Here is a 24,572-nt window from a genome sequence, read left to right as displayed (position 1 = left end):
TTACAGCAATTCCATAGCATTGAAAGATATCAATGAGTTCAGCATTTTTACAATAGATAACTCTTAAATATACATATTTACAAAACACAGGATAAAATAACACTCCTGAAATCCACCGTTTTACTCTGTTCACAGCGACCTACAACAAACCATGAATAACAACCAACATACAATTACATCTGAAATTACATGGCGTCAATTTCCAACCAATAAGAGGGCTTGACTGCAAGACGAGGAAATGAGTTTGATCATCCCACACATTTATATCCATATGAAGAAAGATTGAGTGTGCTGATTGAAGAGTCTATTTATCAGATCTCTGTGTATCTAGGTAACAAACCCTGAGATACAGTATCAACTGAGATGAAAGAGGACTGAGACACTGAAGAGAAGCAAAGTATTCAGAGGAATGTGAACTAAATTAAATCAAACTATAATTGACCTCCACATGAGCTTTCTGGCTGGTAGATTTTGCTGTGTTTTGATGAGACCAATGGAGAGGTTCAAGAGGTTTTTAAAGACACTCGTGTGTGTGTGTGTGTGTGTGTGTGTGTGTGTGTGTGTGTGTGTGTGTGTGTGTGTGTGTGTGTGTGTGTGTGTGTGTGTGTGTGTGTGTGTGTGTGTGTGTGTGTGTGTGTGTGTGTGTGTGTGTGTGTGTGTGTGTGTGTGTGTGTGCGTGTGTGTGTGTTTGCGCGTACATGTATTTGGTGTGTGCCTTGAGACTCCTCTCCAAGTGTTGCGTGGTGATCAGACTGACTCTCTCTCTGCAAAAGCAGACCAAGACACAGTTAGTTGGTGACAGTAGCTGGCTTCAGGGTGATACCAGCAACTGTCTGTGGAGAGGTGTTTACCACACCACCAAGTTACAGGAGGTCTGTGAACAACACTCCCTTTTACATAAATTGTCTAGGGGACAAAATGGCCACTCCCTGAATGTAGATAGGTGTATACCACACCTATGGGTTCCCCTCTCATTCAGGCTGGGGGCTAGGGGTTGAGCCCCAGGAGAAGATGCTAGCCAGCCTGAAACCTGAGTCCCTGCGATTGGGGTCGGGGAGGGTCAAGGTCTCTGGGGCTGACTTCTTCCTGGGTCGGTCCTTGGGCACGGAGAGGTACTCTGGAGGCTCCGTGGAGAGGGGGTGGAGGGGGCGCTGGAGGGCCCGTTGCGGGCCACTGAGGCCAAGGGGGTCTCGGTGATGGAGATGGATGGGGGAAGGGGCCGATCTTACGGTTGGTGGCCTCCTGGGTGGCCCGCTCGTACTCTCTCACCTCGTCCATGGTCATTTCTTCAGGGGGGGAGAGAGAGGAATACATTTCAACCCCATGACATCTACTGTATGTCTTAGCATTGTAGTGTAATAACACAATTACATTATACAGTAAGTACGTATCTGACTTCACCTGTTGCATTTAAAAGAGCTTCCATTTCAAAGGCTCTTGGAGATGAATACAAGCAATACATGAAAGGATGTTCCCTGCTCTGAACACAAATCTGAATTCATAATCAGTTGTGTGTGTTCCAAAGGAGACACAGTAACACAGTCATCATCCTCGCTCACAAGTGTGTGTGTGTGTGTGTGTACGTGTGTGAGTGTGCCAAATAAAATCAAATTCATCACATACTTTGTAAAAAACATGTGTAGACTAACAGTGAAATTCTAACAGTGACTTGCTCACTTGTGTGTGTGTGTGTATGTGCTTGTGTATGTGTGTGTGTGTGTGTGTGTTTGGGTCCGTACACGTGTTCTGTGCTGTTCCGGTAGGACAAACAAAGCATGAAGTTTGATTCAGTCAATGACACTGCATGAACGTTTGAGTGCGTTTGAATGGATGACATGAAATGAGTCAGAGAGGAAGAGGGAGATGAGTCAAAAGCAGACAGAGAAACAGTGAAGGAAGAGTGAAGACATACGGCTGGCTGTCACAAGGCTCTCTACCATGTCCAGTGATGGCGGTGGGTGGCAGGTGAGTTTATGCTGTGCTATGCTGTGGTTGTTGGACATGGCCAACTCTAATGTACGTGTTTCTGGTACTCCTACACATCATCCCAAGTTATATCTGTGGAGATGTTCCAGACCACCACCACGCCACCTGTTAGCTAGCTAGGGCACTTGGTGCAGGAGGAGCAAGGTCTTGTGGGAAGGGTCGGCAAGAGGTCAGGTGGTCACAACCATAAAGAGCTGAGGAAGTTGGCGTCGTCTGCGGGTAGTTAACCATTAGTGACAAACACTTGCACCTTCAATTGAGATTCTCAATTGAGAAGTATTTAAATCAAATACTTTACCTGGCTCTGGGAAAGCAGCTCCATGGTGAGATAGAGTACGTACTGGGCAGGTATGGATATAGGTTAAAGGCCCAATGCAGAATTTTTTTATCTTAATATCAAATCATTTTGGGGGAACAATTAAGTACCTTACTGTGATTGATTTAAATTAAAATGGTAAAATAGAAACAAACATTGTATCTTAGCAAAGAACAATTTCTCAAGCAATAATTTTTTATAGGAATGTCTGGGAGTGGTCTGAGATGGGAGAAAAACCAGCTGTTATTGGCAGAGAGGTTTGGAACTCTCTTTCTTATCAGTCTATGAACTCATTTACCACCTGGTGATGTCACCAGGCAGGCCAAAACTCCATCCCATCAAAACAGGCGGACATTTTAGATAGCTCTTACAAAATGGAATACTTTTTGATAGCTCCAACACTAAAAGGGAATTATCATAATGTTCAGAATTTAACAGTATTATTTCAACCTCACAAACTCTTGGAAAAAAGATGCTATATAAAACCTTACAGGGTCCTTCGGCTGTCCGCATAGGAGAACCCTTTGAAGAACACTTTTTGGTTGCAGGTAAAACTCTTTTGGTTCCTTTCTACATGTAATATATATATATATGCCATTTAGCAGACGCTTTTATCCAAAGCGACTTACAGTCATGTGTGCATACATTCTACGTATGGGTGGTCCCGGGATCGAACCCACTACCCTGGCGTTACAAGCGCCATGCTCTACCAACTGAGCTACAGATGGACCACGTAATCAAAAATGGTTCTATCTAGAACCAAAACAGGTTGTACCTGGAACCAAAAAGGGTTCTCCTATGGGGACAACTGAAGAACCCTTTTGGAACCATTTTTTGGTAAGAGTGTGGAAATAAATATAAAACACAGAAAATCACATTTTTGACTGCACTGGGCCTTTAATGTGAAGTGGAGCAGCGCATTAGTGGGTGGACACAGGGTGGTTTGATATAGTGGTGGTTTATGGTATAAGATACACGCTCTCAGGAATATTATTTGACAAACCTTAGTAATGTAGGCTGTGGAAAACCACAATGCAAGGATGGAGGGAAGGACCACTGCTGGACAGCATGGCCATGTTCGTTTAGGGCACACAACATTTGAAAATGTTTTGCAACAGAAAATCAAAACTTGTTTTTCTTATTGGACAGGTAGTCCCTCTGATTCAGTTGATTTTCTTCTGTTTGGTGCTAAATTAATATGACCCAGATGATATACAGCCCACAGGAGGTTGGTGCCACCTTAATTGGGGAGGACAGGCTCGTGGTAATGACTGGAGTAGAATTGGTGGTATTGTATCAAATGTGTTTGATGCATTCCATTCACTCCGTTCCAGCCACTATTATGAGCCGTCCTCCCCTCAGTGGCCTCCAGTGATACAGCCACTTTCACTGAATCTCCCACAGCTCTTGGAGGAAGGGGAACAATGCAATCTAGATTGACCTAAGGCTATAGTGTATTGACTGTGCTAATTATGTACTGTATACTAGTTCATGTTGTATGTGAATAGGGATAAAGAGCAGGCTCGTGTGGTCTTAAATGTTCCTCTATCGTTAAAGCCAGGCTCCGTAAGACCCAAATAAAATAGCTACTGACTCTTGGCATACTGTCACGTTCTCTCATCTTATGACCCATACAGTACTGAGTCAAGTGCTCTCTGTACCTGTGTGCAGACTCTCTGAATCATTATCTTGCAGTGGATACATCTCAAGTGGGAGCTTCTCTGATGAAGGTCAGTGAGAAAGCGTATTGGTTGTGAGAAATGGGCTTTATATATATATTTTTAATGAACCTTTATTTAACTAGGCAAGCCAGTTAAGAACAAATTCTTATTTACATTGACGGGGACTGGGGCCTGGGATTAAAAATAACATTTATAAATACTGAATCAATCAATAATGAATCATTATTGTTATAATTAAAGAATGTTTATGTTCCTTCTCCATGAGAATCGTGATGCGTCAGCTTTTCACAAACACAAAGTTAAGTACATAATTCAAAATGTACAAAATAGTGGTCTGGCCTATCAATTGTCTTTTTTCCTAAAATAAAAGGCTGCTAACAAATGTAACAACAGGGTGAGAAGTGTAGTTTCAGTCAGATCTGCATTCAAATACTGTTAGAAATGATTTGAAATAGTGAAGCTGTGGTTGATTGAGCCTGTTGCATTGGAACGAATAAAAAAGTATTGGAAATACAAACCCCGCCCACCTGGGCCTCCAGGCAGGTTAAAGCAACCATTTAAGCTATTTGAAATACTGTAGTGTTGAGCTCAGGTCTTATTGCAGTGTACCTTGTGTTTGACCATCCTGGCCACACAGATCCATTTTATAAACCGTTTGCTCACGTTGAAACAGTGAAGCAAATCAATGAAACACTGAAGACATATTTAGACAAGAAATTCTCAGACTAAAAACATCATTACAAAATAATGGTTATTAACACAAATCAATGATTGTATAGATGAGTTACTGACATTTTGAGATAGCTTTCAGGAAACAGACAAATGAACACAAACTGAAATATACAGATAATAGATAGTAGCAGTGCTTGGTGCCGTGGCCCAAGTCCTACATTAGGCAGAGCGAAGATCATGGTCACATAGAAGTAGATAGTAATTATGCGCCAGAGGCTGGTCTAGCAGGTAACTGGGCCACTGCAGCACATACACGTCACCCCTCAGTGTGGGTAAGAATCCTGGCCCCAGCACTAGTCTGCATCTCCCCCCTCTCCATCTCCGTACTCACTAAAATACAAATACTATGAAATATACATTTTAAAAATGTAATAATAATAATAATATATATATACACACAGTATAAACAAGCTAGCTCACATCTGAGCGTACATGTCAACTAACTGGGACAGAGACAAGATGCAAACTCACCAATCCACTCATCCACCCAGGCAAAGGCTTGTCTGTGTCCTAGAGCAGGACGTCACGGATAACCTGAGGATGGAGAGAGAAGGACAAGGAAGGTAAAGAGGGAGAGTGAGAAAAAGGAAGGAGGGAGGGAGGACAGGGAGTCAGAGAGGAGAGGAAGAGAGAGAGACTGAGAGATGGAGAGAGAAGGACAGTGAGAGAAGGTAAAGAGAGGAAAGAAAGAAGAGTGAAAGAAAGACTTAGTGAGAGGACAGGTGGGTCAGAGAGGAAAGGAAGCTAGAAGACTTAGTGAGAGGACAGGTGAGTCAGAGAGGAAAGGAAGCTAGAAGACTTAGTGAGAGGACAGGTGAGTCAGAGAGGAAAGGAAGCTAGAAGACTTAGTGAGAGGACAGGCGAGTCAGAGAGGAAAGGAAGCTAGAAGACTTAGTGAGAGGACAGGTGAGTCAGAGAGGAAAGGAAGCTAGAAGACTTAGTGAGAGGACAGGTGAGTCAGAGAGGAAAGGAAGCTAGAAGACTTAGTGAGAGGACAGGAAGAGAGGAAAGGAAGCTAGAAGACTTAGTGAGAGGACAGGTGAGTCAGAGAGGAAAGGAAGCTAGAAGACTTAGTGAGAGGACAGGTGAGTCAGAGAGGAAAGGAAGCTAGAAGACTTAGTGAGAGGACAGGCGAGTCAGAGAGGAAAGGAAGCTAGAAGACTTAGTGAGAGGACAGGTGAGTCAGAGAGGAAAGGAAGCTAGAAGACTTAGTGAGAGGACAGGTGAGTCAGAGAGGAAAGGAAGCTAGAAGACTTAGTGAGAGGACAGGTGAGTCAGAAAAAGGAAGCTAGAAGACTTAGTGAGAGGACAGGCGAGTCAGAGAGGAAAGGAAGCTAGAAGACTTAGTGAGAGGACAGGTGAGTCAGAGAGGAAAGGAAGCTAGAAGACTTAGTGAGAGGACAGGTGAGTCAGAGAGGAAAGGAAGCTAGAAGACTTAGTGAGAGGACAGGTTAGTCAGAGAGGAAAGGAAGCTAGAAGACTTAGTGAGAGGACAGGTTAGTCAGAGAGGAAAGGAAGCTAGAGAGGATTTAGTGAGAGGACAGGTGAGTCAGAGAGGAAAGGAAGCTTAGGTGAGAGGACAGGTGAGTCAGAGAGGAAAGGAAGCTAGAAGACTTAGAGAGGGAAAGGAAGCAGAAGACTTAGTGAGAGGACAGGCGAGTCAGAGAAAGGAAAGGAAGCTAGTGAGAGGACAGGTGAGTCAGAGAGGAAAGGAAGCTAGAAGACTTAGTGAGAGGACAGGTTAGTCAGAGAGGAAAGGAAGCTAGAAGACTTAGTGAGAGGACAGGCGAGTCAGAGAGGAAAGGAAGCTAGAAGACTTAGTGAGAGGACACAGGAAAGGAAGCTGAAGACTTAGTGAGTCAGAGAGGAAAGGAAGCTAGAAGACTTAGTGAGAGGACAGGTGAGTCAGAGAGGAAAGGAAGCTAGACTTAGAGAGGACAGGTTCAGAGAGGAAAGGAAGCTAGAAGACTTAGTGAGAGGACAGGTGAGTCAGAGAGGAAAGGAAGCTAGAAGACTTAGTGAGAGGACAGGAGAGGAAAGGAAGCTAGAAGACTTAGTGAGAGGACAGGTTAGTCAGAGAGGAAAGGAAGCTAGAAGACTTAGTGAGAGGACAGGTGGGTCTTTTGTGAGTCAGAGAGGAAAGGAGACTTAGAAGACTTAGTGAGTCAGAGAGAGAGGAAAGGAGGTTAGAAGACTTAGTGAGTCAGAGAGGATGAGTCAGAGAGGAAAGGATGAAGACTTAGTGAAGAGTTCAGTTCTCTGTCTTTCTTCCACTCCTCCACCAGTTAATGTTAGCCATGTTTGTCCCTGTATGAGTAATGCTGTGTGTGATGTTAGGGAAAGAGACCCTTAGGCAAGGAGAGGGACAGCTCAGAGGGGGAACAGGGGTAAAGGTAGGGGTGGGCTAAATTGAATTGTGTGTGTGAATACAGAAATGGTGGGTGGACATAACTGGACTGACCTTGTGTACAAACTGCTCCACCCGTGTCTGAAGACCCCAAACCTCGAACTTGACTGTCACCAGTTTGTAGGAGCACATGATGGGTTCCTGGTTGTCGATCCAGCCCTCCTGCAGAACACCCCGGTCTGTCTTCTCTGATTTAAAGTACCGCAAGTCCTACAGGGAACCATGGAAACACAGTATGGACACTATTAAAGCTACAGACCGGGATTGGTACATCCAATGTTGGACATCTTTTGACATAGTGACATTGAATAATATAACTTTCACATACCTCATGAGCTTAGTGCCACTGTCTCACCTCATTGTTTTGTCTCTATACAGGAATGCAATTCAATTCCTGACCCAATGAGTTTTGCAGTAAACATTCTGACAAGTATGAATGAACCATGTTTCTTTGTCCAGCAGAATGGATGGTAGGTACCAGGTGGGTACAAGTCTCATGGAGAGCTCAGCCTGGAGCAGCCCGCTGGGGGGTTCTCATTACAAACAGTACCCATTACGCATGAATTAATCACACCTCCCTGGGGACTGTAATGCTCATTAGCAAGGTCAGGTGTCTCAGTGTTGGGATGGTGAGAAGGGATGCGTCTCACACGCACGCACACACACAGAAACACACACAGAAACACACAGAAACACACACACACACACACACACACACACACACACACACACACACACACACACACACACACACACACACACACACACACACACACACACACACACACACACACACACACACACACACACACACACACACACACACACACACACACACACACACACACGAGGAGGAGAAACCTGGAGGCACTTTACGTGATTGCAGATGAGACGCGTTATAACGTTTGGTTAGGTTGGGTCAGAGGTGAGTGTGTGTGTGTGTGTGGGGGGGGGGGTAGGTGTATATAAGCTATTTTATGTGCACAGTTTGGGGAAGGCCACAAGGAAGGAGGAGGAGCAAGAAGCGGTGGATGGAAGAGAGAAGGAAACGGAAGGCACGGGAGTAGGAGAACCAGGAAAAGCGGCGGAAGAAGGCAACAGAGTGGAGGAGCAGAGAGAGAAGAAAGCTAGGGAGGAGTGGTGGAGAAGGAGACGGTGGAAGAGCAAGTGGACTGGGAGGAAAGTGCCCTGGTAGAAGAGATGAGGGGTATGGTGGAGGAGCTGGCGGGGGGGGAGGGTGGTATCTCTCCACTGCCGCCATCACCAAAGAAGAGAATGAAGAGGAGGGTGCGATTGGCCGACAGTGAGAGGGAGGGGATGGCCAAGAGGGTGATGGGGGTGGGAGAAACCTCTGGGTTGCTGCTGGTTTCCCCAGGCCCTCAACTTCTGTTGGGTGGGGACACACCTAACAAGACTCAGGACTGGGTACAGGAGGAGGTGGGGAGTTTTTTGTTTGGGGACTCAGCCTCCCCAATTTTTTTCCAAACCAGCTACAACACTGGGGAGGGGGAGGATTGTGGGGGTAGACCTAGGGTGCAGGGCACCCCGGAGCCAAACACTATTCCTGCATCCTGGGATGGTGAGATGGAGGAAGGTTTGGGGTATTGGGGGGTGCACTCATCGGGGGTAGGGATTTTGTGTGGGCACAGGGAGGTAAAAGTGGAGGATTCTTTTGTGGTAATGCAGGGGAGGGTTATAGGGATTGTAAATTTAGATTAGTGGTGGTGTATGGGCCACAGGTGGTGGCAGACAGGAGGGAGATGGTGGACTGTCTGACGCCCCTGTGTGTCACAAATAGGAAATTAGTGATAGGGGGGATTTTAATACAGATTTAGGAAGAGGGGGGGATAGCAGTGCAGGCGCCATTGCCGGGCTAATGGCTTGCAATGGTCTGGTAGATGGTGGTCTGCACACTACTCCGAAAATGGACGGTCCTACATGGCGCGACTCCAGGGGGCTTGAGCGGAGGCTCGACTATATTTTTGTACCCAGGTTTTTGGGTAAGTTGTCTGGGCGGCTGTTGCCTGTTTTCTTTTCGGATCACGACGGGGTGCTCCTGCAGGTGGGGTCGCCAGTCTGCCTCTTTGGTAGGGGGTACTGGAAGTTAGATCGGGATGTGCTGGAGGAGCAGGCTTTTGTTGACGGGTTTTATGGTTTCTTTTGGAGGCTTGAAGGCCTCCGGTCCATGTGCGAGGGGGTGTTAGAGTGGTGGAAATTAGTTAAGGTGAGGATTAGGGCTTTTATAATAGGGTATTGCAAGAGGAAAAAAAGGGAGGAGAGGAGGGAGGTGGATCGTATCCAAAGGCTAATTGAACTCGAATATGAGGCAGGCAACCTCGGCGGGTCGCTTGACTGGGAGAGATCCGCAAACCTAAAGGCGCAGCTCAGGGAGTTGCAGGAGCGGAAGGCTCGAGCTTTCCTGGAGTGTGAGCATAGTGGCTTTCTAGAACATAATGAGACTTCTTCTGCTATGTTCTTTAAGTTGGTTAGGGCCAGACAGAGTAGGAAGGTAATGCATGGTGTTAGGGAAGAAAATGGTAGTATAGTTAGAGAACCAGAGGATATGGTCAGGGTGACAACTGATCATTTCCAAGGTTTATTTAAGGAAAGGGAAATAGATGTAGAGCAGGGAAATGTGTTTTTAGAACACTTGTCGAGGCAGTTGCCGGAGGACATTAGAGAAGTGATGGAGGCCCAGATCTCACTAGAAGAGGTTGAGAGCGCTCTTAGGAGGATGGGAAAAGGGAAGGTGCCTGGGATGGATGGGCTGCCGGCTGAGTTTTATCTCAAGTTTCGGGGTATAGTTGGACCAGTGGTCCTCGAAGTCTTGAAGGCCATCCTTGAGACGGGGGTCCCGGGGGGATCAATGGCTGTTGGTGTGCTGTCGCTTTTATATAAGAAGGGAGAAGTAACAGACCTTGGCAACTGGCGGCCGTTGACCATGCTGTGTGTAGATTACAAGCTACTATCAAAGGTTTTAGCAGACCGGTTGCGCACAGCCCTTCCCTACGTCGTCCATGAGGATCAGACGTGCTGGGGTAGAGGGCCGCTCTATTAGATGGAACATACAGTTAATCAGGGACTCCATCGCTTGGGTTGAAGATAGAGGACTGCCTTTAATGGTAGCAACGCTAGATCAGGCAAAAGCCTTTGATCTCGTGAATAGATCCTTTTTATTCAGAGTGTTAGGTCGATTAGGATTTGGGGAGAAGTTTATAGGATGGATTCGTACATTATAAGTCGGAGCGGGGTGCCGAGTTAGTGTAAATAGTCACTTGGGTGACGTTTTTGACCTCTCATCTGGGGTCAGGCAGGGGTGCCCACTCTCGGCTCTCCTCTTCGTTCTGTACATGGAGCCTCTGGGGGCTGCCATTAGGGCAGACACAGGGGTGGAAGGCTTGCTGATCCCTGGAAGTGGTGGGCTGCGTGTTAAGATGATGCAGTACGCCGACGACACTTCCTTGCTGTTCTGCAAGGACTGGTGCCTGACAAGGTCCCTTGCCATCTTTGGGGATTTCACCCAAGCGTCGGGAGCAGTTCTGAACCATGCAAAGTCTTCCGTCAAGTTTTTCGGAAGATGGCGCGGTAGAACGGATGTGCCTGGGGGGTTATCTCTCTGTGAGGGGGCCCTGAGGATTCTCGGGGTCCATTTTGAGACCTCCGGCTCAGCGACGCTAAACTGGAACATGCGTATCGCAGTGGTACAGAGGAAGCTAGCAATGTGGAAGGCTAGGTATTTGTCTTTTATGGGCAAAGTCCTGGTCCTAAAGGTGGATGTGTTGCCGTCTCTTTTGTATTTGGCATACATCTACCCATTGCCGGCTTGTCTGAGGAGGCCTCTAGTGAGGCTTGTGTTTCAGTTTATGTGGAGTGGCAGGTGCGAGTGGGTCGCCAGGGCACGCATGATCTGTCCGATCGGGGAGGGAGGTAGGGGGGTACCACATTTCCCCCTCAAGCTGGACACAATTTTTGTTTCTTTCTTGTTAACGGAGCTTCCACAGCCAGTGATACACCCGTCCGGTTACCTCCTGCGGGTGTTCTTCTCGTATCAGGCGAGAAGCATAATGGTGTGGTCTAACACGGGTCCTCGGGCGGAACAGCTGCCGTGGCACTTTGGTCATGCGGCCAAGTGGCTGCGTGCGCACCCTGAGGTTGAAGTTGCCCGAGTAGGTTTAGATCACAGGCATCTGTACGAGGAGGTCAGAAAGGCAGGGAGTCCGGCGCCTGTAGTGGGCATCTCGGAAGTGTTCTGGGAGGGAGTGCAGGCGCGGGGTCTGGACAACAGGCTCAAGGACCTGAATTGGTTGAGCCTCCATAAGTGCTTGCCGGTACGTTCCATCATGTACTGGTATAGTTTAGTGCAATCCCCCCCCTGTCCAAGATCCTCTTGTGGCAGGGAGGAGACTGTGCGCCATGTCTTTTGGGACTGTGCCTTTGCCGGAGTAGTATGGGCTAGGGCACGGGTGTTGTTAGGTTTGGTAAAGGGGGATTTTGTATTGACGTGGGCCAGGTTAGAGAGGGGTGTAGGGAGAGCGAGAGGGACGGATAGGGACAGGTTTCTGCTCTGGCTTCTCATGAGTCTCTTTAAACGGGGGCTGTGGGAAGCAAGGCAGAACATGGTGAAGACAGGGAGAGATTGGGGGGTGGAAGGGATAGTGAGGAGGGTGGAAGGAGATTTGAGGGGCAGGATGAAGAGGGAGGAGAGGAAGTGGGGGCAGCATGCTGCTCGGGAGAGGTGGAAGGGGGGTTTAGGGCTGGGTGTCATTTAGATTTGTAAGGGGATAGATTAGGGACGGGGAGATAGGGAAAGGTATTTTGTAGGGTGACGGGGAGGGAAGATGCTCCCCTGAGGTTTTGTTTGGGGTTTATGTTTAGTTTAATTAGTTTAATTAAAATTCCATTATTTGAGTATGTATGTAAATTATGAGTTGTAAAGAATGAATGGTATTGAAGATAATAAATAAAAAATATATATAAAAAAATTACAAAAATAGGCTGTAATTAGGTTTCACGTTCCGTTTGTTGTTTTGTATTTTGTATCGTTATTTCATGCGTCACTTTTTCTATTAAAGTCATGAGAAACCACCACGCTGCATTTCGGTCCGACTCTCTTTTGACAAACGAAGAACGTCGTTACAGAATCACCCACCACACACGGACCGAGTGGCGTGGAAACAGGCAGCGACAGCTGGAACAGCAAAAGGAGGATGAATTATTCGGTGAATGACATGGGAAGACGTGTTGGATGGTAAAGGTTGTTACACTTGGGAGGAGATACTGGCCGGAAGAGATCGCCTCCCATGGGAACAGGTGGAGACACTAAGGAGAGCAGAGGCAGCCGGAGATAGGAGCCGACGATACGAGGGAACACGGTTGGCAAGGAAGCCCGAAAAGCAGCCCCAAAAAATTATTGGGGGGGGGGGGCTTAAAGAGAGTATGGCTATGCCAGGTAGGAGACCTGCGCAAACTCCCTGTGCTTACCGGGGGGCTAGAGAGACCAGGCAGGCACTGTGTTATGCTATGGAGCGCACGGTGTTTCCAGTGCGGGTGCATAGCCCGGTGCGGCACATACCAGCCCTTCGTATTGGCCGGGCTAGAGTGGGCATCGAGCCAGGTAAGGTTGGGCAGGCTCGGTGCTCAAGAGCTCCAGTGCGCCTGCACGGTCCGGTCTATCCAGAGCCAACTCTCCTTGTTTATCGTGAGGAGCCAAGGGGGAGACCAGAAACAGAGCCGGTGTTAGAGGTGAGCGAAGCAGAGACTGTGAAGGAGTTAATGGGGAAAGTGGAGGAGAGAGTAATGAGGGAGTTGCTAGCATGGTGCTATAGGTACGATATTCGTCCGACGGAGCGTGTCGGGGATTTAATGGCACCTGCGTCAGTGCTCCATACTCGTCCTGAGGTGCGTGTTAGTCGGCTGGTGAAAAATGTGCCAGCCTCACGCACCAGGCCTCCTGTGTACCTACCTAGCCTTGCACGTCCTGTGCCAGTCCTGCTCTCAGGCTCTCCAGTACACCTTCACGGTCCAGTGCATCCTGTGCCACCTTCACACACCAGTCCTGCGGTAGCAGCTCCCGCACCAGGCTTCCTGTGCGTGTCCTCGATCCTGTAGCACCAGTTCCAGCACCACGCACCAGGCCGTCAGTGCGCCTCGCCTGTTCAGCACAGCCTGGGCCTTCCTTCCCTTCTGCGCTACTGGAGTCTCCTGCCTGTTCAGCGCTATCAGAGCCTTCCTCCTCTACAGCGCTGCCGGAGCCTCCTGCCTGTTCGGAGCAGCCTGAGCTGTCCCTCCCTATGGTTTTGAGGTGCGTCTGGGAGTCCGCACCTTAGGGGGGGTGGGGGTTTCTGTCACGCCTTGGTCATTGTATTTTGTGTTTTCGTTATATATTTGGTCAGGCCAGGGTGTGACATGGGTTTATGTTATTGTATTTTCGTATTGGGGTTTGTAGTATTTGGGATCGCGGCTGATTAGGGGTGTTGTATAGGCTTGGCTGCCTGAGGCGGTTCTCAATCAGAGTCAGGTGATTCTCGTTGTCTCTGATTCGCTTTGTATTTCGTGGGTGATTGTTCCTGTCTCTGTGTAGTTTCACCAGATAGGCTGTAATTAGGTTTCACGTTCCGTTTGTTGTTTTGTATTTTGTATCGTTATTTCATGTGTCACTTTTTCTATTAAAATCATGAGTAACCACCACGCTGCATTTCGGTTCGACTCTCTTTTGACAAACGAAGAACGTCGTTACAATGACCATTTGTCAAAATCATCTCTTTGTACTTACATTTGAACAATGACAGGTGAAACGTTACTGCAGTTGGCAACATATAAGAGTAAGTCTATGCTCTCCTGAACACAGCAGGTATCAGGGATCTAAAAATGGCTTAGATCAAATCAAATATACTTAAATAGTCTGGTTGACATTGTATTGTATTCCAGGAAGCAGCATCTGGTGGCTAGGGCAACAATCCCCGTCCTCTGGTCAAACATAAAAGACAGATCCATTGCTGTCCCCTTGACTCTAATAACAGACATGGTATAACCACCCCCCCCCCCACACACACACACACGTATGGAGAGGCAGATAGCCAGTTGGTGATCAGAGGAGTGAGACGCTTTAAGAGGCTGTTTGAGGAAGATAACGCCATGTATTCCTCCATTCCTCCACCCCCTTCCCTCCATCCACCCCTACATCAACCCTCCCTGAGGCTTATTAATAGAAAAGAATGGAACGTGTAGGAGAGCAGGGACACAGCAGTGAACATGGTTAATGGCAGCCAAGACCAGCTAGAGGTCTCTCTCTCTGATGAAACTAGCAGCTAGCTGACCCTGGGGCTGAGAGGGGAGATATGACCAGCTAGAGGTCTCTCTCTCTGATGAAACTAGCAGCTAGCTGACCCTGGGGCTGAGAGGGGAGATATGACCAGCTAGAGGTCTCTCTCTCTGATGAAACTAGCAGCTAGCTGACCCTGGGGCTGAGAGGGGAGATATGACCAGCTAGAGGTCTCTCTCTCTGATGAAACTAGCAGCTGCTGACCCTGGGGCTGAGAGGGAGATATGACCAGCTAGAGGTCTCTCTCTCTGATGAAACTAGCAGCTAGCTGACCCTGGGGCTGAGAGGGGAGATATGACCAGCTAGAGGTCTCTCTCTCTGATGAAACTAGCAGCTAGCTGACCCTGGGGCTGAGAGGGGAGATATGACCAGCTAGAGGTCTCTCTCTCTGATGAAACTAGCAGCTAGCTGACCCTGGGGCTGAGAGGGGAGATATGACCAGCTAGAGGTCTCTCTCTCTGATGAAACTAGCAGCTAGCTGACCCTGGGGCTGAGAGGGGAGATACCAGACCATGAAACTAGCAGCTAGGGCTGAGGGGGAGATCTCTCTCTCTCTGATGAAACTAGCAGCTAGCTGATCCTCAGGGCTGAGAGGGGAGATATGACCAGCTAGAGGTCTCTCTCTCTGATGAAACTAGCAGCTAGCTGACCCTCAGGGCTGAGAGGGGAGATATGACCAGCTAGAGGTCTCTCTCTCTGATGAAACTAGCAGCTAGCTGATCCTCAGGTCTGAGAGGGGAGATATGACCAGCTAGAGGTCTCTCTCTCTGATGAAACTAGCAGCTAGCTGATCCTCGGGGCTGAGAGGGGAGATATGACCAGCTAGAGGTCTCTCTCTCTGATGAAACTAGCAGCTAGCTGACCCTCGGGGCTGAGAGGGGAGATATGACCAGCTAGAGGTCTCTCTCTCTGATGAAACTAGCAGCTAGCTGACCCTCGGGCCTGAGAGGGGAGATATGACCAGCTAGAGGTCTCTCTCTCTGATGAAACTAGCAGCTAGCTGACCCTCAGGGCTGAGAGGGGAGATATGACCAGCTAGAGGTCTCTCTCTCTGATGAAACTAGCAGCTAGCTGACCCTCAGGGCTGAGAGGGGAGATATGACCAGCTAGAGGTCTCTCTCTCTGATGAAACTAGAGGCTAGCTGACCCTCAGGGCTGAGATGGGAGATATGACCAGCTAGAGGTCTCTCTCTCTGATGAAACTAGCAGCGAGCTGACCCTCGGGGCTGAGAGGGGAGATATGACCAGCTAGAGGTCTCTCTCTCTGATGAAACTAGCAGCTAGCTGACCCTCGGGGCTGAGAGGGGAGATATGACCAGCTAGAGGTCTCTCTCTCTGATGAAACTAGCAGCTAGCTGACCCTCAGGGCTGAGAGGGGAGATATGACCAGCTAGAGGTCTCTCTCTCTGATGAAACTAGCAGCGAGCTGACCCTCAGGGCTGAGAGGGGAGATATGACCAGCTAGAGGTCTCTCTCTCTGATGAAACTAGCAGCTAGCTGACCCTCAGGGCTGAGAGGGGAGATATGACCAGCTAGAGGTCTCTCTCTCTGATGAAACTAGCAGCTAGCTGACCATCAGGGCTGAGAGGAGAAATGAGCAAATGAGATATGAGAGAAATGGGGATTTGTACACACTCTTAGAAAAAAGGGTTCCAAACGGGTTTTCGGCTGACCCCATAGGAAAACCCTTTTTGGTTCCAGGTAGAAGGGTTCAACCTAGAACCAAAGTAGTTCTACCTGGAACCAAAAAAAGGGTTATTCAAAGGGTTCTCCTATGAGGTCAGCCAAAGAACCCTTTTAGGTTCTAGATGTGCAGTTTTTCTAAGACTGTATTCTCTTAGATATTTTGTTATCACCCTCTTACACTTTTTCTGACTTTGTGAAACGACCAGGTTGCTAGCACCCAGAGCTCACCCCCCCACTCCTCCCAAAAAGTACACTTCCACAATTTCTAACATGGGTTTAACAATGGTAGAAACTCACGCCAGCCAATGCTTTTACACCAATCATATGGTTTTAAATCCATGCCGGTGAGTGTACAAGTACACACTTATACTGGAAAACGATGGAGAATTGTGACTGTCGAAGTCCACTGCTGCTGAAACAGTGACTTGGGATTCCTAACCCTTGACTTCTAACCTTTGACCTCCTCACCTCAGACTCCTTGTAGTAGCGCTCTGGGATCTCGTCGTAGGCGATATCCAATAAGCACACCTCTATCTCCTCCTCCCCTTTGGGCTCGCTGTCAAAGATCTGAGGGATAGAGAGAAAGAGATGGGCATTTTAGAGAGAGAGAGAGAGAGAAGAAGAGAGAAACATAATCAACTGTTCTCCATGATGAGGACGTTGTATCTCAGCAACACCTTATCTATGTCGATGTACATCAGTGATCTTAGGAGTGAAGCTTAATCAACGGTCATTCCCACAGCAGCCACGAGGTGGAGCTCTGATGTTTGGGAAAGTTGAGCGAGCGAGCATTTCATGATACTGATCGGCCAGAGCTGCCAATCATATAGAGAATCACATTGTTTGAAGGAGGAAAGCGAGGCTTTTAACGGTTATGAATGCTTTACTCCTTTCCCCATTAAAGCCATTAGACCTCGTCAGGTGACAGGTGCTTTCTCCCGGAGGATACATTTAGCTCATTTAGCAGGGAGGAAGAAACAGGAGAGACAGAGACTGAGCTGGTGCAGTAATAACCTCCTTGAAATAGTTGAATAATCCAGACAAAAATACATCCATTACTGACATCGATGTATATTCATCTACCAACCTTTGCATGATAAGTAGACTGAGAGGATGAAAAACTGAACTGAATAATGATGTCTATGAGAGTAGAGGAAGTAAGCCTTGGGAAATTGAGGCATTGATGGGATGAATTTAAAATTCAGCAAATACATACTTTAGTCTCAGGAATGAAGTCAGGGTCGTGTTCGTTTTGCACCAAACACAAGAAAATCAGCTGAAACAGGGAGGGATTACCTGGAAATGTCCAATAAGAAACTTTTATTTTGTCTACAGCAAAACGTTCTGAAATGGTTTCCGTTATGTCCTAATGAACACGACCCAGGACAGACAAGATCAGTTTTATGACATGACATCATGTAAATGTTGTGGAATGGTAATGTGAATGTGTCCCCCACCAGGAAATGAGGATCAGTGGTGAGAGGAACAAGAAGCAACACTCCTTGTTTAAACTGGATCAGACATGCAGACAGATACACACAATATCTCCCTATATCTTATTTCCTTTCTATCTTACTCCCCCTTCTCTCAACTCTGGTTGTCTGGATATCAGTCCTTCATACTGGAGGGAATTCAAATATGTAGCCAAGGAGCTGTAGGCAATCATCCCTTTCTCCCTGACATACCAACTCTCACAAAGAGAAGATGCAGCAGGCGAACGCGGCTGAAAACAACTGTTGTCTACATCTCAAATGGCACCCTATTGCCTATGCAGTGCAGGGCTCTGGTCAAAAGTAGTGCACTACATAGGGAATAGATTGTCATTTGAGATGCAGATATGTGACAGAGTAAGACCTTGGTGTACTAAGGATGTCCTTGACATGTCCTTCAAACCAGAAGAAGGGGGATGAGTTATGAGGAAACCCACTGTGTAACAGGAAGCAATGGGCATCGGATAGCAAACCCAACCACGATAATGCATTATTAAAACTCTCCTATCACAGAGGTATACGATATAAACTCTCCTATCACAGAGGTATATGATATAAACTCTCCTATCACAGAGGTATTCGATATAAACTCTCCTATCACAGAGGTATACGATATAAACTCTTCTATCACAGAGGTATACGATATAAACTCTCCTATCACAGAGGTATATGATATAAACTCTCCTATCACAGAGGTATACGATATAAACTCTCCTATCACAGAGGTATATGATATAAACTCTCCTATCACAGAGGTATACGATATAAACTCTCCTATCACAGAGGTATATGATATAAACTCTCCTATCACAGAGGTATATGATATAAACTCTCCTATCACAGAGGTATATGATATAAACACTCCTATCACAGAGGTATATGATATAAACACTCATATCACAGAGGTATACGATATAAACTCTCCTATCACAGAGGTATATGATATAAACACTCCTATCACAGAGGTATACGATATAAACTCTCCTATCACAGAGGTATATGATATAAACTCTCCTATCACAGAGGTATATGATATAAACACTCCTATCACAGAGGTATATGATATAAACACTCCTATCACAGAGGTATACGATATAAACTCTCCTATCACAGAGGTATATGATATAAACACTCCTATCACAGAGGTATATGATATAAACTCTCCTATCACAGAGGTATATGATATAAACACTCCTATCACAGAGGTATATGATATAAACTCACCTATCACAGAGGTATATGATATAAACTCTCCTATCACAGAGGTATACGATATAAACTCTCCTATCACAGAGGTATATGATATAATCACTCCTATCACAGAGGTATATGATATAAACACTCCTATCACAGAGGTATACGATATAAACACTGTTTCCGGTTCCGGTTGGAGCGAGTGGTCGCATCTGCACGTCGCTCCAACGGGTAGTATAACTTTTTCATTATATTTCATTATATCACAACGGTTTGATTTGTCTTATCTTAGCAATTTCTTCTCAGCTAGCTACATAGCCGTCTTTGTATCAAAGATAATTGCGTAATTATCGTATTTCGCCGTCCTAACGTAGTCTTCACTAGCCAGCTAGCTAACGTCCACTGATTAGCTGCACTGAGAAACTATTACACTCAACTGAACGACTTGATTAGTTTAGTGTTAGCTACCTACATAGCTGTCTTTGCTGTCTTCGTATCATCGTATCATCGTATCCAAGATAATTGTGTTGTTTAGGTTTAGAGTGTGTAGTCTTAGAGTGATTATCTTAATTTACCGAGGTTAGCTAGCCAGCTATTTGTCGTCCTTAACGTAGGTGACTCTGCTAGCTAGCCAACTCTGCTAGCTAGCCAACAGCTAGCCAATGCTAGCCAACGTCTTCTGTATAGAACTCAACTACCCGGTCGCATTCACAGGTTGTATCACATTTTCACTTCATTTCATTACAGTACAACGGTTTGATTTGTTTGATCGTAGCTAGCTACTTAGCTAGCTACTTAGCCGTCTTTGTATCAAAGATAATTGTGTAGTCTAGAGCGTTTTTCTAGGTTCGCTAGCCATCTATTGTCGTTCTTTTAACGCAACGTAACGTAAACAACACTGCTAGCTAGCCTGCTAGCCCCCGAATAGCAACACTGCAGAAACTATTACACTCAACGGAACGACTTGATTAGTGTAGTGTCAACAACGCACCCACTGCCAGCTGGCCTACTTCAGCAGTACTGTATCATTTTAATCATTTTAGTCAATAAGATTCTTGCTACGTAGCTTAACTTTCTGAACATTCGAGACGTGTAGTCCACTTGTCATTCCAATCTCCTTTGCATTAGTGTAGCCTCTTCTGTAGCCTGTCAACTATGTGTCTGTTTATCCCTGTTCTCTCCTCTCTGCACAGACCATACAAACGCTCCTCACCGCGTGGCCGCGGCCACCCTACTCTGGTGGTCCCAGCGCGCACGACCCACGTGGAGTTCCAGGTCTCCGGTAGCCTCTGGAACTGCCAATCTGCGGTCAACAAGGCAGAGTTCATCTCAGCCTATGCCTCCCTCCAGTCCCTCGACTTCTTGGCACTGACGGAAACATGGATCACCACAGACAACACTGCTACTCCTACTGCTCTCTCTTCGTCCGCCCACGTGTTCTCGCACACCCCGAGAGCGTCTGGTCAGCGGGGTGGTGGCACCGGGATCCTCATCTCTCCCAAGTGGTCATTCTCTCTTTCTCCCCTTACCCATCTGTCTATCGCCTCCTTTGAATTCCATGCTGTCACAGTTACTAGCCCTTTCAAGCTTAACATCCTTATCATTTATCGCCCTCCAGGTTCCCTCGGAGAGTTCATCAATGAGCTTGATGCCTTGATAAGCTCCTTTCCTGAGGACGGCTCACCTCTCACAGTTCTGGGCGACTTTAACCTCCCCACGTCTACCTTTGACTCTTTCCTCTCTGCCTCCTTCTTTCCACTCCTCTCCTCTTTTGACCTCACCCTCTCACCTTCCCCCCTACTCACAAGGCAGGCAATACGCTCGACCTCATCTTTACTAGATGCTGTTCTTCCACTAACCTCACTGCAACTCCCCTCCAAGTCTCCGACCACTGCCTTGTATCCTTTTCCCTCTCGCTCTCATCCAACACCTCCCACACTGCCCCTACTTGGATGGTATCGCGCCGTCCCAACCTTCGCTCTCTCTCCCCCGCTACTCTCTCCTCTTCCATCCTATCATCTCTTCCCTCCGCTCAAACCTTCTCCCACCTATCTCCTGATTCTGCCTCCTCAACCCTCCTCTCCTCCCTCTCTGCATCCCTTGACTCTCTATGTCCCCTATCCTCCAGGCCGGCTCGGTCCTCCCCTCCCGCTCCGTGGCTCGATGACTCATTGCGAGCTCACAGAACAGGGCTCCGGGCAGCCGAGCGGAAATGGAGGAAAACTCGCCTCCCTGCGGACCTGGCATCCTTTCACTCCCTCCTCTCTACATTTTCCTCCTCTGTCTCTGCTGCTAAAGCCACTTTCTACCACGCTAAATTCCAAGCATCTGCCTCTAACCCTAGGAAGCTCTTTGCCACCTTCTCCTCCCTCCTGAATCCTCCCCCCCCCTCCTCCCCCCCCTCCTCCCTCTCTGCAGATGACTTCGTCAACCATTTTGAAAAGAAGGTCGACGACATCCGATCCTCGTTTGCTAAGTCAAACGACACCGCTGGTTCTGCTCACACTGCCCTACCCTGTGCTCTGACCTCTTTCTCCCCTCTCTCTCCAGATGAAATCTCGCGTCTTGTGACGGCCGGCCGCCCAACAACCTGCCCGCTTGACCCTATCCCCTCCTCTCTTCTCCAGACCATTTCCGGAGACCTTCTCCCTTACCTCACCTCGCTCATCAACTCATCCCTGACCGTTGGCTACGTCCCTTCCGTCTTCAAGAGAGCGAGAGTTGCACCCCTTCTGAAAAAACCTACACTCGATCCCTCCGATGTCAACAATTACAGACCAGTATCCCTTCTTTCTTTTCTCTCCAAAACTCTTGAACGTACCGTCCTTGGCCAGCTCTCCCGCTATCTCTCTCTGAATGACCTTCTTGATCCAAATCAGTCAGGTTTCAAGACTAGTCATTCAACTGAGACTGCTCTCCTCTGTATCACGGAGGCGCTCCGCACTGCTAAAGCTAACTCTCTCTCCTCTGCTCTCATCCTTCTAGATCTATCGGCTGCCTTCGATACTGTGAACCATCAGATCCTCCTCTCCACCCTCTCCGAGTTGGGCATCTCCGGCGCGGCCCACGCTTGGATTGCGTCCTACCTGACAGGTCGCTCCTACCAGGTGGCGTGGCGAGAATCTGTCTCCTCACCACGCGCTCTCACCACTGGTGTCCCCCAGGGCTCTGTTCTTGGCCCTCTCCTATTCTCGCTATACACCAAGTCACTTGGCTCTGTCATAACCTCACATGGTCTCTCTTATCATTGCTATGCAGACGACACACAATTAATCTTCTCCTTTCCCCCTTCTGATGACCAGGTGGCGAATCGCATCTCTGCATGTCTGGCAGACATATCAGTGTGGATGACGGATCACCACCTCAAGCTGAACCTCGGCAAGACGGAGCTGCTCTTCCTCCCGGGGAAGGACTGCCCGTTCCATGATCTCGCCATCACGGTCGACAACTCCATTGTGTCCTCCTCCCAGAGCGCCAAGAACCTTGGCGTGATCCTGGACAACACCCTGTCGTTCTCAACTAACATCAAGGCGGTGGCCCGTTCCTGTAGGTTCATGCTCTACAACATCCGCAGAGTACGACCCTGCCTCACACAGGAAGCGGCGCAGGTCCTAATCCAGGCACTTGTCATCTCCCGTCTGGATTACTGCAACTCGCTGTTGGCTGGGCTCCCTGCCTGTGCCATTAAACCCCTTCAACTCATCCAGAACGCCGCAGCCCGTCTGGTGTTCAACCTTCCCAAGTTCTCTCACGTCACCCCGCTCCTCCGTTCTCTCCACTGGCTTCCAGTTGAAGCTCGCATCCGCTACAAGACCATGGTGCTTGCCTACGGAGCTGTGAGGGGAACGGCACCTCAGTACCTCCAGGCTCTGATCAGGCCCTACACCCAAACAAGGGCACTGCGTTCATCCACCTCTGGCCTGCTCGCCTCCCTACCTCTGAGGAAGTACAGCTCCCGCTCAGCCCAGTCAAAACTGTTCGCTGCCCTGGCCCCCCAATGGTGGAACAAACTCCCTCACGACGCCAGGACAGCGGAGTCAATCACCACCTTCCGGAGACACCTGAAACCCCACCTCTTTAAGGAATACCTAGGATAGGTTAAGTAATCCCTCTCTACTCTACTATGCTGGTGTTGGTACTATACTGTACTATACTGTACTACTCCACCATGCTGGTGTGACGTTGTAGCTACTGTATGTGATAGATGGATAGAGAGGTGTGATGTTGTAGCTACTGTATGTGATAGATAGATAGAGAGGTGTGACGTTGTAGCTACTGTATGTGATAGATGGATAGAGAGGTGTGACGTTGTAGCTACTGTATGTGATAGATAGATAGAGAGGTGTGACGTTGTAGCTACTGTATGTGATAGATGGATAGAGAGGTGTGACGTTGTAGCTACTGTATGTGATAGATGGATAGAGAGGTGTGACGTTGTAGCTACTGTATGTGATAGATGGATAGAGAGGTGTGACGTTGTAGCTACTGTATGTGATAGATGGATAGAGAGGTGTGACGTTGTAGCTACTGTATGTGATAGATGGATAGAGAGGTGTGACGTTGTAGCTACTGTATGTGATAGATGGATAGAGAGGTGTGATGTTGTAGCTACTGTATGTGATAGATGGATAGAGAGGTGTGACATTGTAGCTACTGTATGTGATAGATGGATAGAGAGGTGTGACGTTGTAGCTACTGTATGTGATAGATGGATAGAGAGGTGTGACGTTGTAGCTACTGTATGTGATAGATGGATAGAGAGGTGTGACGTTGTAGCTACTGTATGTGATAGATGGATAGAGAGGTGTGACGTTGTAGCTACTGTATGTGATAGATGGATAGAGAGGTGTGACGTTGTAGCTACTGTATGTGATAGATGGATAGAGAGGTGTGACGTTGTAGCTACTGTATGTGATAGATGGATAGAGAGGTGTGACGTTGTAGCTACTGTATGTGATGATAGATGGATAGAGAGGTGTGACGTTGTAGCTACTGTATGTGATAGATGGATAGAGAGGTGTGACGTTGTAGCTACTGTATGCGATAGATGGATAGAGAGGTGTGACGTTGTAGCTACTGTATGCGATAGATGGATAGAGAGGTGTGACGTTGTAGCTACTGTATGTGATAGATGGATAGAGAGGTGTGACGTTGTAGCTACTGTATGTGACAGATGGATAGAGAGGTGTGACGTTGTAGCTACTGTATGTGATAGATGGATAGAGAGGTGTGGTGGTGAGGTTTCATCAGAGAATATTTCTAACAAAAGGGCTGCATGGCTGCATAACCTCTTTAGTTCCCGGATGATTAGTAGAATTAATGACAAACATGATAAAACAAAAGCATAGAAATAATGATATGACACAAAAGCGTATTGAAGTGGCTCGTGGCTTGACTCATCTCTAATACCATCTCCATGTCAGATACTTTGATTGATTGAGGTTACAATAAACACCAAAATACATCCTCTCATGTACAACTCTTCCATCAGCCAAACGCTTAACATACTGTAGGTTACAAAGAAAGCATGGATCTCGATCTACAAGGGACTAATATGATCAAAGTGGGCAGCACCATCAACAGGTGAAAACCTGTAACTGCACTCTTCATGGAAGGTGGAAGGTTTGGGATAGTTACAGTATGCAGAGCTGGTAAGAGCTAGCCTGCCTGTCCTCCTGACCACTGTATTCTGTCCAGTCGCAGTCAGAAAGCTTTTTCCATCCACTTAGTCATTGAAATGTTTAGATTACTAGAGTAC

At 47.5% G+C, this 24,572-nt stretch overlaps 1 pseudogene; it reads right to left on the bottom strand.

The window, feature by feature from the left end:
- Positions 1-551: 551 nt before the first annotated feature.
- On the bottom strand, positions 552-16,721 carry LOC123998924 (annotated as a pseudogene).
- Positions 16,722-24,572: the final 7,851 nt, after the last annotated feature.

The sequence above is a fragment of the Oncorhynchus gorbuscha genome, linkage group LG16 (genome assembly GCF_021184085.1).
Source record: "Oncorhynchus gorbuscha isolate QuinsamMale2020 ecotype Even-year linkage group LG16, OgorEven_v1.0, whole genome shotgun sequence".
NCBI lineage: Eukaryota > Metazoa > Chordata > Actinopteri > Salmoniformes > Salmonidae > Oncorhynchus > Oncorhynchus gorbuscha.
Note: the sequence above shows the minus strand (reverse complement) of the source record. Positions and strands in the feature narration are given on the sequence as shown.